Source organism: Dromiciops gliroides, chromosome 3 (genome assembly GCF_019393635.1).
Source record: "Dromiciops gliroides isolate mDroGli1 chromosome 3, mDroGli1.pri, whole genome shotgun sequence".
Lineage (NCBI taxonomy): Eukaryota > Metazoa > Chordata > Mammalia > Microbiotheria > Microbiotheriidae > Dromiciops > Dromiciops gliroides.
The window spans coordinates 61,758,987-61,774,408 of record NC_057863.1 but is presented as its reverse complement, the minus strand read 5'-3'; positions in this window follow the sequence as shown (position 1 = coordinate 61,774,408).

Genomic DNA, 15,422 nt, shown 5'->3' with positions numbered 1-15,422 from the left:
GCTATCATTTATATATCATTATTGGTTTTGCAAAGCATTTTATATGTATTATCTCATTTAGTATTTTACACATATTATCTTATTATTTTTATATCTTGCATAATCAACTTTAACAGACTTAGCTTTTCTCAGCAATACAGTGATCCCAGACAATTCCTAAGGACTCATGATGGAAAATGCTCTCCACATCCAGAAAAAGAACAGTGGAATCTGAATACATATTGAACCATACTATTTCGACTTTTTTGTTTTTGTTATTTTAGGTTTTTTCTTTTGTTCTGATTCTTCTTTCACAACATGACTAATGCATAAATATGTTTAATGTGACTGTACATATAACCTATATCAGATTTCTTTCTGTCTTGGGGAAAGAGGAGGGAATGGGGGGGGGAATTTGGAACTCAAAATGTTATAAAAACAAATGTTGAAATCTAGCTCTACATGTGACTGAAAAAATACTATTAAGACTGAAAAAAAAGATGATATTTTGCATATAGTAATGGCTTCCTCAACTTGTTGAGAGAGTGAATGAAGAAATAAAATTGAGGCCTAAAGAGAATGAATAGCAGTGGTAAAATTCAATCTCAAATTTTCTGGCTTCTAAACCAGTGCTGTTTCCATTTCATTATACTTCATCTCTTCTATTTCATTATCACCAATCTGTCTTTTGACATTTTAACAATCCTTAATACATTGCTTAATCTCATTCATTCCTTATAATCAACATGGAACTATTGCACCTCAATATTACAATTCTTAACCTGGGGTTTATATACCTTGAAGGGATGTATAGATAGATATCAAAGGGTCTGTGAATTTTATAGGAAAAATTAAATTTTCTTTCTTTTCTTTTTAATAATCCAATTTTTACCTCAGGAGTTTTAGAGCATTCTTTTTATCATTTTATAATAAAATGCCAAACATAGATTATAACTATGAAATATTCAGCTATATAAAATCATCTATATAGTGCTTAAGTATAAATGGGAGACATGATTTATTAAAAAGAAATTCTTAAACACAAGTCTATGGTCCTCCAAAATATGATTTAAACTATATGGTCCAAGTTTATCTGTCTTAGACGCACAGTAAAAAAATTATTATGTCATTTGATCCTCATAGGTACTATTATTATTCCCATTTTGCAGATGCAAGAACTGAGGCAAACAGGGTTAAGTTACATGTAAAGATTGTTTTTGACATTTGTTTTCACAGGATTTTTGGTTCCAAATTTTTCTCCCACCCTCCCTTCCCTCCCCCCACCCCCAACAGAAAGCAATCTGATATAGGTTAAATATGTACAATCATATTAAACATATTTCTGCATTGGTCATATTGTGAAAGAAGAAGCAGAACACAAGGGAAAAAATTCATAAGTGAGAAAAAAAATAGCCAAGAAGTAGAAACAGTATGGTTCAATCTGCATTCAGAATCCACAGTTCTTTTCCTTGGATGTGGAGAACACTTTCTATCATGAGTTCTTTGAAATTGTTTTGGATCATTACACTGCTGGGAAGAGCCAAGTATATCATAATTGATCATAATACAATGTTGCTGTTTCTGTGTGCAATGTTCTCCTGGTTCTGCTCCTCTCAGTCAGTATCAATTCATGTAAGTCTTTCCAGGTTTCTCTGAAATCTTCCTGCTCATCATTTCTTACAGCACAATAGTATCCTATTACATTCATATATTACAACTTGTTTAGGCATTCCCCTATTGATGGGCATTCCCTCGATTTCCAATTCTTTGCCACCACAAAGAGAGCTGCTATGAATATTTTTGTACGTGTGGGTCCTTTTCCCTCATCTACGATCTCTTTGGGATACAGACCTAGTAGTAGTACTACTGGGTCAATGGTTGGATCAGTTCACTGCTCCACCAACAATGCATTCATGTTCCAATTTGTAACGATTGGAATAATGCCACCTGCTGGAGACTTACTGTAGAAGAGTTCCGCCCATGAAGCAAAGGTCTTTGAGGGCAAGACCAGGAGTCTTTTCTTTGGCGTCAGGAAGTGACGCAGGCGAGTGGGAGGAAGAAGTGGGGAGCCTGGCGCTCAGTCTCACTCTCTTTCCTTTGGACTCTGGTGGAGAGCGGAGCTAGAAATGTGCTCTCCCTTTAATAGATAGGAATCTAGGCCTTTCTCTCTCTCTTTACCAAATTCTTGTTTTCCTTAATAAATGCTTAAAAGCCTAACTCTTGCTAAAGCTTATAATTTATTGGCGACCACTCATTAGATATTTTAGACAGACTAGCTAGAATTTTAGCCCTTAACAAATTTTTCCACAGCTTCTCCAAAATTTATTATTTTCCTTTTTTGTCATATTAGCCAATCTGATAGGTGTCAGGTGGTACCTCAGAGTTGTTTTAATTTGCATTTCTCTAATTAATAGTGATTTAGAGCATTTTTTCATATGGCAATAGATAGCTTTGATTTCTTCATCTGAAAACTGCTTGTTCATATCCTTTGACCATTTTTCCATTGGGGAATGACTTTGTTTCTAATAAATTTGATTTAATTTCCTATATATTTTAGAAATGAGGTCTTTATCAGAAATACCAGCTGTACAAATTGTTTCCCAGCTTTCCGCCTCCCTTCTAATTTTGGCTGCTTTGCTTCTGTTTGTACAAAACCTTTTAAATTTATTGCAATCAAAGTTATCTATCTTGCATTTCATAATATTCTCTATCTCTTGTTTGGACCATATGCACTTTCGACTCTGCTCACTGTCCCACCAACACAAGGTACTTCTCATGCCCTTTGAATTTTGCTCAGGTTCTTTCTTTTGCCTGGAATGTTCTCCTTCCTGTCTCAGATTGTCTAAATCTTACCCATCCTTCAAGACGTCAAAATCAACTTCCAAACAGATTTAAAGGAAAATCTGGAAGCAACTTGTAGGGATTTTAGGAGGACACAAAGTCTAGAGGCATGGTGGCTAGGTAGGATGTCACTAAAGTAATCTAGGTATGAGTAGATGAAGACTAGGGCTAGGATATTGGAACCAGTGCATGGGGTGTGTGTGTGGGGAGGTACCATTAATCTTTGCAGGGATCAGGTTAGGTGTAAGTATTGGTTTCAGGATCTACACAGTGAGATATTGACAAGGTAGACGACATGTGGATGAAACTGAGTAGTGTAATGAGGTGCCAGCATACCATACCATGTGAAGAAACTTCAGCTATCTTAAAGAAGTTTAAGTTTGCAGGGAATAGGATTGTTTCAGATATTTTGAAGGCTTTCCTACAGAGGGCATACAATTATCTTGTTACTCCAAAGGGTAAGATCAAATAGGCAGAACCTTAGAGAGTTATAGGGAAACCAATTTGGTTCAGCATATAACACCTCTAAGTGTGAGGTGGTGACTTTCTTGTTTGAAAATGTTTTATTTAATGAAAGGTATAGAAAAATGGTATTCATATGAAGGACACTAAAGAAAACAGCCCTTGGTAGAAACACAGATGAGAGAAAATTAGATATAAGGATGCCTCTCAAAGAAAAATGAGCTACTGAAGACACATATGGCCAAAGTGTCTTGCTTCAGTAAGGTCCATTTGCATAGTATTGTTGTGCATGTTTTGAAGATATCTGCATAAGTCTGATGCCTAGAACATTTTCATAACTATGGCAAATTGTACATTGCCTGCCTTCAATGGGTTTGAAAGAAATGGGCATTTTAATTTCTCACCCAAAGGGAGAAGTGAGACACTTTAGACAATTAGAACCTGCTCTTATAAGAGACCAGTCAGTGACCAAAAAAAGAATCAGAGAATCTTAAAGCAGAGTGGAGAAGGAAAAAAACAGCATAGACCGTAGATTCATTTCATGAATCATTATTGGCAGTTTAACAAAAAAACAAAAACAAAAACAAAACACTAAATAAAGGTAGGGGGGAGAGAATAAGACTGAAGGGAGTTAAATTTTTATGTTTATCTTCTCAAAATGATAATTCCTGGCGAACCTGTGACCAGAAAATATTTAAAATAAGACACATAAAGCAAACATACAAAAAAAATGTTTCCAAGAGTCCTAGTCCTAAGTTAGGTTGAGGGGCAGATTGTACGCAAAATGTCTATGACTTTTTAGTTACTTTCATTCAGATGATTTGTGATGGGTGATCATGGATCTCCAAATAGACTTGTGATGGGAACTGATGAACATATCCAAAGCATTGTCATTTATTTGGGACTAGTGATGATATTGGAGATATTATCATTTATTCAATGGACTCCATTTTCCTGGTGCAGCTCTTGGCCATCATAATTGTTTTTGTTTTCATTATTTTGTTTAAATCTCGGAAGAACTTTATGAACTGGTATATATGAACTGGTATATAAATATATAAATATTACATTACATTACATGTTTTTGCTCTCAATGGTATAGGGTGGCTAGCCACTGCTTCCCAGTAAAAGCCAAGCTGCTACTATATTCCATCCTTTAGAGAGAGGTACCCCAAAATTTTGTAAATGACCATATATATATAAATTATTTGTGGTAAAATTATTATTGCAGTTTTTAGTTGACTCATTTGGGAGGGGCCACACCTGGCCCACCCTGAAGTTACATATGCTACTGAGGTCAGAAGGAGAACTCTCCATAGACAGTTTCTGAAGGACCTCCCCTTTTGGGGGAGGAAAGATCGAATGCTCCCTGAAGGGAAGAGGAGGCTCTTCCAGAATGCTAGGTCTTTTCCAGAATGCACTTTCTCTCTGGCAGCTGCTCTCTCAGACTGCTCCCCTTCTGGTGGTGGTGTGAGTTCTCTCGCTCTCGGGCGGCTGCTTTTCCTGGTGGTGTGAGCAACTTTAGACTGTCCAGGTTTTGGTGAGTTAATTATGAAAAACCCTAAATTCCTTTGAACTAGCTTAATTGGAAATGGTCTGGGGATTGCATAGGTTAAGTTTAGAGTTAAGAGATTTATCTGTATTTCTTTTTTTCCTATTTCCTTGTCTTTGATTTTTATTAGTTTTACGTTTGTTGTTTACTTAATTCCCAAGCAATAAAATCTGATCCTTCTGTGAATTAAAGCTATAAGGCTCCTGTTTTATTGGCCTGGGAGAAATATCTAAAAAGGGCAGTTCAGAGGGTAGGGTGAACCTAAAAGGTCCCTCATTATTTCTGGGACCCCAATATTAAGGCAAGTCACCCAAATAATGCTCTGTATATCAAATTTTGGCCCTCACAAACATGAGCATGTTCTTGCCAGTATTGCTACCTTTACCAGAGTCTCTTCCTTTTTCAACTCTGTCCCTTTTCTCAGCCTAGCTCAGGACTTAGACCATGTGTGTCTTGAAGCAAGATAGGCCTAATGTGTTCTGGTAATGGCATTAGTAGTTTTTCCTGGGTGCTAACTACCTCTGAGCTGTCTTCATGAGTTCCTGACTTGGTGAACATAAAGGAGAGTGACATTTTGCGTCCTTTTAACTTTGAAGCATATTCCTTTAAGATGTGATTGGTGCTTTTTAATTAGATTTTATGGCCATTAGGGATTATTGCATTTTAAATCTAGAATCTCTTAGGATAGACTAACAGGTTCAGCCCATGATAATTCAGCTAGATTCTGGGAATACAGAGACTAAGTAGAAACATTTCAATTTGTCAACAAGCTTACATTTGATCAGGGCATTGGGTTGGTATACAAGCATATCCAAAAATATCATTTATAATAATAGCAGCATTTAAAGAGTGCTTTAAGGTTTGCAAAGTGCTTTACAAATATTCTCTCATTTGATCTCCACAACAACCTTGGGAGATTGTTACTGCTATTTTTATTACCATTTTTACAAATGAAGAAACTGAGGCAGACAGGTGAAGTAACTTCCGCAGGGTCACATAGCTAGTAAATGTCTGAGGCTGGATTTGAACTCAGTTTTTCCTGATTCCAAGTTCAGTGCTCTTTTGAATGCCCTACCCAGTGTATAGGAAGAGAGAAAGGCTATTTGTTAACAGTAGAATATGGATTCCAAAGAAAATAATGGAAAGACACTTAGAGTGGAAGAGACACAGGAGGCATGGTGGGTGAAGAGAAGTATGGCAAAGAAGGAGTAGAAAGTAATGGTCAAGAGAGGATGATTTGAGCTAGGTAAGGCAGCCTATAACTCAGAATCAAAGGGATTTTCAATGGAGTCAGAGCAGTAGATTGTCATGATTTTCACAGAAGCAATTGTAATGTTGATTTGATTATTGGTCTGAATAAGAAGGCATATCTATATGTGACTTTTGTCAAGGATATTTGTTTTGTGACAATGTGAACACTGTATAATGCATTAATAAGTGTAAGGGCATTTAAGAGAGTAAATCAGGGAGAAAATGACAAGCTAACAATAAAAAAACACCCTAGAAAGTTGAAAGCTGAACAGAATGCATTAAGTATCATAATACTTGTATCACCTTTTATTTTTTTTTCATTACTGTTAAAAGACAGAAAGAAGAAAGACTCAGAGGGTTTAAAAATTAAACAAGTCATGTGTGAAATGTTAGCTAGGGATCCATTAATAAAAAGGAATGTCTTTTCTGACCTTTGAGAAGTCCATGAAACATAATATACCCCAGGTATCCAAAAAGACTAAAGGTATGTTTACAGAGAGTTAAGATCTGACACAAGGCATAATTTTTCATCTAAAACTTCTTGCAGTGAAGAGGCCACTTCAATTTGAATTATGAATCATTCAGTGAGGAATATCAGGCATGTACTTGATTAGAATGGAAGTCATATCAAGAAAGGCTAACATCATATCGATAAAGCACCTCTTATAGAGAAGAGGTTACTTAAAAGGTAATCGGCAAATCTGACCTTTCAAAGCACTCATTCATTTCTCCCGCTCCTTCCATTTAACTCTTCTGGTACAACATTATTCAATTAGCCATCTTCGAGCTCATGATTTCTTCCCTCCTCATATAAAATAATAATTACCAACAATCATTCTTTGGCAGTGGGGACAACACATCCTCTCCCTTCCAATATTAACCTCATTTGCGTCTTTGGCCAAAAGTGGAGGGAACGTGCTTCCTTGGCACAGCATATACCAGTGACAACAGGAAGGGAAGGGAAATCATTAATTCTTCCCTAAGAGAGAACAGATGGAGATAGAAATCAAGATGGGAAGAGAGCATATAGCTTTGGATTGCTGATCAAAAGATTTCTCCCTGCCTTCCACTCGACTCTGGATACCACCCAGATTAATGGAATCAATTTGATTAGTGAGTACCCCAATATGTGCTGATTGAAAAGCAATGAGGCACATAACACTTAAATGGCCTTTAAAAACAGTAACATGGAACTGCAATAGATGTCGAAGTTGAAACATATTGGTTGTCGATTATAAGCAGGGAATGTAGGTAGCAGAGCCAAAAGCAGGAATTCTAGTATCAAGGCAAATTTAGTTGTACGTGGAGGGTAGGGGGTGGTACAGCAGGATTCACAGAAGGTACACAGGAGCCAGATTCCCCACAGTTGTCTGCTATAGTTCTAGGAGAAGAGGCTATCCATCTCCCAGAGAGTACAGACTCAGCCCATGCAGCATGACAGTCATAGCAGGCAGGGAGCAGGGAGCAGGCTGCTGTGGTGCTGCTGCTGCTGGTGGTACGGTCTTCCATTGAAAACGTGTCAAAGATCCTGGGTTGTCATCAGGCATTGGGAAGTTAGATGAGAACCATGAAGCAAAGGCAGGGCAAACTTGAGGATCATGACAGAGAAGAGGCATGTAACTACAAGCAAGATAATGCACTTGGGCAAAGTTTTAGTTTAGCAGTAAATGAGTTAGATTCAGAATCAGGAGATTCGAAGTCCCACCTCAGACCCTGAATAAGTAAGTCACTGAAACTCTTTTGCCCTCAGTGGTTTCCTCATCTGGTAAATGGCAATTAGAGTTCTATTATCTACCTCAAAGAGTTGTTGTGAGGATCAACATGATAGAATATATAACTATTCTTATTACATATACATATGTTCAATACATATGTGATTATACACATACAGCTATAGACACACATAGATACACAGACACATATGTGTACATATACATGCATACATACATAGGCATTAGGGCTGGATCTGTGATTTCACTGGTGTAGGGAATGGCTGGGTGGTACAGATCAGTATAGATTTGATCATGTCACCCCCCTACCCAATATACTACAATGACTATTGTTTCTAAAATAAAATATAAACTCCCCTGTTTCGCAAAGCTGTTTAGATTCTTCCTTTAATCTATCTTTCTAGCCTCATGATATGTTACTTCCCTATCCATACCATACTGTTTAATCAAACTCTTCTTCCCACTGTTTCTCATACATGGCCCTCTATCTCCCATCTCCTTGACCTTGCACTGGCCATATCTCATGTTTGAACTACACTTCTTCACCTTTACCTAATAGAATACCTCTCTTCCTTTAAGATATAGCTCCAATACCATCTGCTACATGAAACCTTTCTGGATCCCTTATCTGCCAGTGAACTCCATCCCTAAATACCTTGAATTTATTCCATGTGCAAAGTGTTGCTCTTTTTTGGATTTGGACAATTTCATTTGTGGAAAAGGGAAGAAATGCAGATGCCTCTGAGAACCTAAAAGAAAACAGTGTCTTAGATGAAAGCACTGAAAAGATGACAGAAGACAGCTCCTTGTGAAGAAAAATATTTGCTGAAAGCAAAGATGGTGGAGGTATCTCATTGGGGCAGGATAAAAAGATTTGAGAATCATCAGCATAGAAATGATAATTAAATCAATGAGAGTTGATGAGATCAAGGACAGTGAAATATGGAGAGATGAGCAAGGGGTATCAGATAGAACATTGCATGACATCTACCATTAATGGTCATGACTTAGATGAAGTTTCAGCAAAAGGGAAGGAGGAGTCTTCTGATAGGAAGGGGAGAACTAAGAGAGAGCAGTGTTCTGAAAACCTAATGAGAAGAGAGCATAAAAAATAAGAGGGTGATCAACAGTGTCAAAGGCTTCTGAGAGGTTAAGGAGAATGAGGATTGAGAAGAGACGATTGGATTTGGCAGAGAGGAGATCACTTGTCATTTTGGAGAGAGTAGTTTTAGTGGAGTGATGAGGTTGGCAGCCATATTATGGAGGATATAGAAGAGAATAAGAGGAAGTTGAAGTACCCTTTAAATGGCCTTTTCAAGGAATTTAGCCATAAAAAGCAGAAGAGATATATGATGATAGCCAAGATAGAAGGATTAAGTATCAGTTTTTAGATAATAGGGGAGACACGGGTATGTTTGTAGGTAGTAGGGAAGGAGGCAGTAGATGGGCAGAGATCGAAGATAAGTAAGAGATTGGGAACAACAGAGGGGGCATTCTTTTGGAGGAGATGGTAAGGAATGGCTTCACTTTTGCAGGTGGAGGGGTTTGCCACGGTAAGAAGTAGGGTTATCTCTTCATGTAAGATAAAGATAAAGGAGTAATTTAGAAAATTATGGTAAAAATAGAAATAGAAGCAAAGAACTAAGAAGAGAAAAACGCTGTGGTTTCATTTTTTAAAAATAGAAATGGAGATAATATTAAAAATGATGAAAGTAGAGATCTTGGTATAGAACCATTATTATTATTTCACTGGAATCAGTAAAATAAGGTAGAATGTATTTACTTATGCTGAGTTAAAAGCAGTTTAAGAAGGGCTGATCAATGTTATTACCTTTTTTTTGTTCATTTGATTATTTGTTTGTTTGGAGGCAATTGGGGTTAAGTGAGATGCCCAGAGTCACACACCTGGTACCTCTCTAAAGTCAGTTATTGCTTGTTTTATTTTGGACCTGAGATAAAGAAATGCCAGGTAGGGAAACTCCTTTTGCCAATACTGATCTGTAGCTTGAACTGGCCAATGATGAGTGTTGGTGGGTATGTTGGGGACACTGAATGGTTAAATTACTTGTCTGTGATCACACAGCAAGTATGTGTCAGAGGTAGGATCTGAATCCAGGTCTTCTTGATTCTATGGCTGGAACTTTTTGCTGTTACATTGTGCTGCTTCTCATTTAAGAAGTGTAGGTAGAGAGGAAGGAAGGAACAAACATTTATTAAATGCTAAGCGTTGTGCTAAGTATTTTACAAATATGACCTCATTCGAACATTTCAACAACCCTAAGAGCTAGGTGCTATTATGATTTTCATTTTACAGTTGAGAAAACTGAGGCAGAGAGATGTGTCTTTCTTAGGGTTGCACAGCAAGTAAATGTCTAAGGTAGCATTTGAACTCAGGTCTTCCCATTTACAGGCCCAGTATTCTGGGGGCATCTAACTGCTTGTCAAAGGCAATGTTGGTATTTCTTCATATTTTTTTTTTTTTAGTGAGGCAATTGGGGTTAAGTGACTTGCCCAGGGTCACACAGCTAGTTAAGTATTAAGTGTCTGAGGCCGGATTTGAACTCAGGTACTCCTGACTCCAGGGCCGGTGCTCTATCCACTGCGCCATCTAGCTGCCCCTATTTCCTCATATTTTAATACTGGTTGAATATTCTCAGGATTAGTGTAAAGAAGGCTAACAGGCAAAGACTTTATGGGTTAAGTAAAAAGTGGGGAAAAATTTAAAAATATATCATGATAGGATTATATCACCAATCCTCACTTTATAAATAGAAGGTCCTCTTTAGGAAAATCAATTGAATCATTGATCTATAGCTATTTAGGACTAGCTGCTGGAAATAGAAGGAGTTTTAGTATTTTTTTTCCCCTGGCTATTTGCTTGACAATATATTTCTTCACTCTGTCATCTGATATCCATCAAAGGTAGGGTCCAAATTAAAAAGAAGAGAATTGCTACAAATTTTAAAAATCTGTCAAAGTGAAAGTAATTTAATCCCAGTGGCATGCTAAAATATACTCTATTCACAAAGCTTGCTTGAGCATCTCAGCCAAGATGGAGGGAACCTAGATTTGGGGAAGAGCCAGGATCCAAGGGAACAGACCTTTGCAAGACTCGGCAGGCGCTTAATGGTACTGAAAATCTGCTAAAACTTTCCAAATCCATTGACTTATTTTTCTCATATTTTAGACAAAAGAATACATTTACTGCCCAGAGACATTTACATTTTCCCTGTAATTATTAGGTTTATACATTTTATGCAGATTTCAAGTACATCTTTTGCTTGCAGTAGGAAAAAAAAAATCCCAAACTTTTGCCAGCTGTGAGCATTGTCGCATTCACTGAATTCTTTGTCATGGGTTATCTCAATTAAGGGGAAAATTTCGAATATGCCTTTGAAGTTTTAAACTGATAGTTATCATTGATTGCTTTGCATCCTAGGCTGAGCTAGAGATACTCAATGTGTGTTTTGTGGATAGGACCAGCCATGGCTTGCTCAGCTTTTTGACTGATGCTTTGTCAGCAAAACATGTTTGTTTGTTTTTTATTTGTAAAAGTCCATGTAGAACTGGGGCTATTTCTTTTGATGGGGATAGTGCTTCAGAGCTATAGGATTGAAATGATCATTCCAGATGTGCATCTTTTCCATAGAGCTATCCAGCACAGTGGGTGAACTAAGAATACAAATATTTAAAAATGCAAATAAATCAGTTTCCTCCATGGACTTGCTTTTTTGCTTAAATTTCAACATTTTATATATATATATATATATATATATATATATATATATATATATATATACACACACACACACACACACATATATATACACACACACATATATATACACACACATACACATATATATGTATATATAATGTATATATGTGTATATACACACATACATATATACATATATTATATTTTTTAATTTTTATTTTTTTGTAGGGCAATGAGGGTTAAGTGACTTGCCCAGGGTCACACAGCTAATAAATGTCAAGTGTCTGAGGCCGGATTTGAACTTGAGTCCTCCTGAATCTAGGGCCAGTGCTTTATCCACTGCTGTACCTAGCTGCCCCTTCCTTCCTCCCTCCCTCTGTCCTTCCTTCCTTCCTTCCTTCCTTCCTTCCTTCCTTCCCCTTAAAGCACTATATAAAGCTACCTGTTATTTTTGTGTCCTACTGTAAATCTGCCACAGTGGGTTCACTGAATGTGCTGGGTGCCTTCAGCAAGAGTCTGTGCTGTATGGTGGCAGCACTGTTATACTTAGGAACTCATACATTCAAATCTCAGAGGTGGTGTCATGCTCTGGTTAGAGCACAGGATCCGGGGAAAAGAAAATAAAGAAAACCTAAGTTTGAATTCTGCCGTAGATCTTTATCAGCTGTGTGATCCAGTTTAAGTCACTTAAACTTTTCCTGTCTCAGTTTCTGTGTCTTAGAAATGGGTCATTGTGAAGAGCAAATGAAGTGCTTTGCAGGCCTTAAATCTTTATATAAATGTTAGTTATCATCACCACCTCTGACACTTACTAAGTGTGTGGCCTTGGATAAGTCATTTCATTTGCAATTCTGTGCCCTAATTGTGTCACATGTAAAATGGGGAGAAATTGTCCTTATAGGAATGACAAAAAAAAATGAGACTTCAATCAGAAGAGTGTAAAGTGCTTTACAAAGTTGAAAGCACTATGTAAATGTAAGTCCAGAGAGCCATTGTGGTATAATGGCTAGAGAGGTAGGCTTAGAGTGAGGGAGACCTGGGTTTTAGTCCTGCCTCTGATGCAAAAGGCTAAGTGATCCTATATAAGTCACTTAATGTTAGTATCCTAAAAAAAAAAACAAAAACCTCTCTGAGACTCTAATTTGTAAGAAGGTGGTTATCCACTGTGAGTTCCCTAAATTGAGGACCTCACAGGTGCAGGAAAAGTAATAATGACAATGATGATGTCAGCAGTTATTGTTATGATTAAAGTGTGATATAAATGTCAGCCACTCTTATTATACAGTGTGTGAGTTGCTGTATGAGAACTAGGCCACACAAACCCAGGCCTCGTAAGCTTCCTTTGTTCAAATCAAGTGTGACAACCCTGAATAACCTGGCCTAGAGCTGAACCCTGCAGAGAGCTGATGGATTCTTCTCACAGCTGCACAGTTCTCTCAGAAACAGCATTTTGAATTTGTTTTTATTTTTTCCAGCTGCTCAGTATTCATTTAACTATTATTAAATTCTCATGATATTTTATTACTTTTTGTATCAGGATGTATCAGTATAGTATTTTGCAATACTGTGTCCAAGCCTGATTAAAGCTATGCTAGGCTGACTTTTTTTTTTTTTTAAGACTGGGTTTCATATCACCCGGGCTGGAAGTAAAGTGTCACTCATGAGGCCCATTCGACTATTTTGCATATGGCAGATTGATGCTCTTTTTCCTACCTGGGCTGATTTGCTCCTCTTTAGGCAGGTTGGTAGCCTTCTTATCCTGACTCTCAGTATATTGCTATTGGACAGAATGTGGATACCCCAACATCTTTAGCCTTGTTATAACTCAAAAATCGCACAGTCCACAAGCCTCAGCCTCCTCAGCAACAAGAACTACAGGCATGTGCCACCATGAGTGGCTCTGATATTTCATTTCCATTCATCTCACTGGTTTATACTTTTGAAACACTGAAGTTAATCTCCCATAGTCACCATCTTGGCTCCTTTTTAATTTTGAAGTTGAAATTGATTTTTAAATATAATTTTCTGGGATTTTTCCATTCATAGAGGTTATATCATTTTTGCCACCCATATATAATTTCTAATATCACATCAGTTCCTTGTGTACTCCAAAATAAAGACTTAAAGGACTTAAAGACTTAAAGATGTACCAGACTACTGTTTAACTTAGCCCCTAACTTCAGGTATTTTTATAAGTCTGATGGAACACATTTATATCATATATACATGCATTCATATACATGCATATGCTAACATAGTTGTATATGTGTGGCTATGTATATATATATATATATATAATATATATATATATTCATGCACACACTTAAGAGGCAGTGTGGCATAGTAGACATAGGGCAAAGCTTTGATTCATAAAGATTTGTGTTCAGATCATACCTTTGAAATTCATTAGCTCTGTGATCCTGGGCAAATCATTTATTCCCTAAGGTCTTCAAACAAAATCCTACAATTTACTTATTATCAATTACTAGAAGGAGTTCCCATGCTGAAAAATCACAACTTACTTATCTATGTATCTATTTATCTGTCTCTGTCTGCCTATTCATCTGTCCATCTCTCTCTATCTGTCTATCCATCTGCCTGTCCATCTGCCTGTCTCTCTCTCTCTCTCTCTCATTCTATCTATCTTTCTATCTGTCCATCTGTCTATCTATCATCTTTGTTTCTTTGTTTCTATCTGTCCATCTATCTGTCTATCCATCCATCTATCCATCTATCTATCTATCTATCTATCTATCTATCTATCTATCTATCTATCTATCTATCTATCTATCTATCTATCTACTGCCTACCTGCCTATCTCTAGCACAGTACCTAGCAAATAAGGCCTTAATCAATGTTTGTTGATCAATGGATTGATCTATTTTTCTACTTCTCTTCATGTTACCAAGAGAAAACCACAAAGACCCCAAAATGTTGGATGAACTCCTATGGTAGAGTCATGGGAAAACCTGGAAAGGAATCCAACAGGATTGGCAGATAGATGTGTTGTGATCTCCCTTGTTGATACAAGTACCCAATACATGGATGATATTGCAGGTCTATTTGAGTATCTAAGTACATACTTGTGGGTATACACATTAGTCTCTGATAATAATCAATAGTTTTATAAGAAGGCCATGTGAGAGAAAGATTTCAAAACTTGGATGTCCCAGCTTTGTTTAGTTCCCTTTCCCACTAATTAGTCCCAGTACTCTTTCTCTACTATTATATCTATAAAAATTGTCGGCTTTCACTTTTGCTTTTTGCAATTTACTTTAGATCTGATGTTTCTGATTTCTATTCCCATTAATGGAGCTAATGCAGCTTGCCACAATGACCATGTATGGATGACCAATTTTCAAAGAATTAGAATATGACACAATGTGAATGCTCAAATGATCCAGAAAATGGATTGTTCTTCAGTGATTCAAAAAGAACCACAGAATCTTAGATTGTCTTGACTCTTCAGTGGTGGAGAATTCAATAGCCCCCAAAGCATCCCATTCTACTTTTTTTTTGGTAGGCAACTAGGGTTAAGTGACTCCTCATGAATCTAGGGCTATTCTACTTTTAAATACCCTTAATTGTTAGAAATTTTCTTTTTACATTTGTTTCACACTACCTGTTGTTCACTTATACTATTTCTGCCCCTTGAGACTAAGTAGAACAAGTTGGATTGTAACTTTCATATGCTAACCCTTGAAATACTTGAAGATAGCTATCATGTCCCTTTTAAATTTTGTTTGTTTCTTTCTCAAGGTCAAATACCCCTAGTTTCTTCAAATCATTCTCAATTGGCTTGGTCTCTAAAATTGTCATCATCTTCTTCATCTCCCCTGGGTATTTGCCCACTTTTTGATGCCCTTCCTAAAATAAGTAAACAAATGGC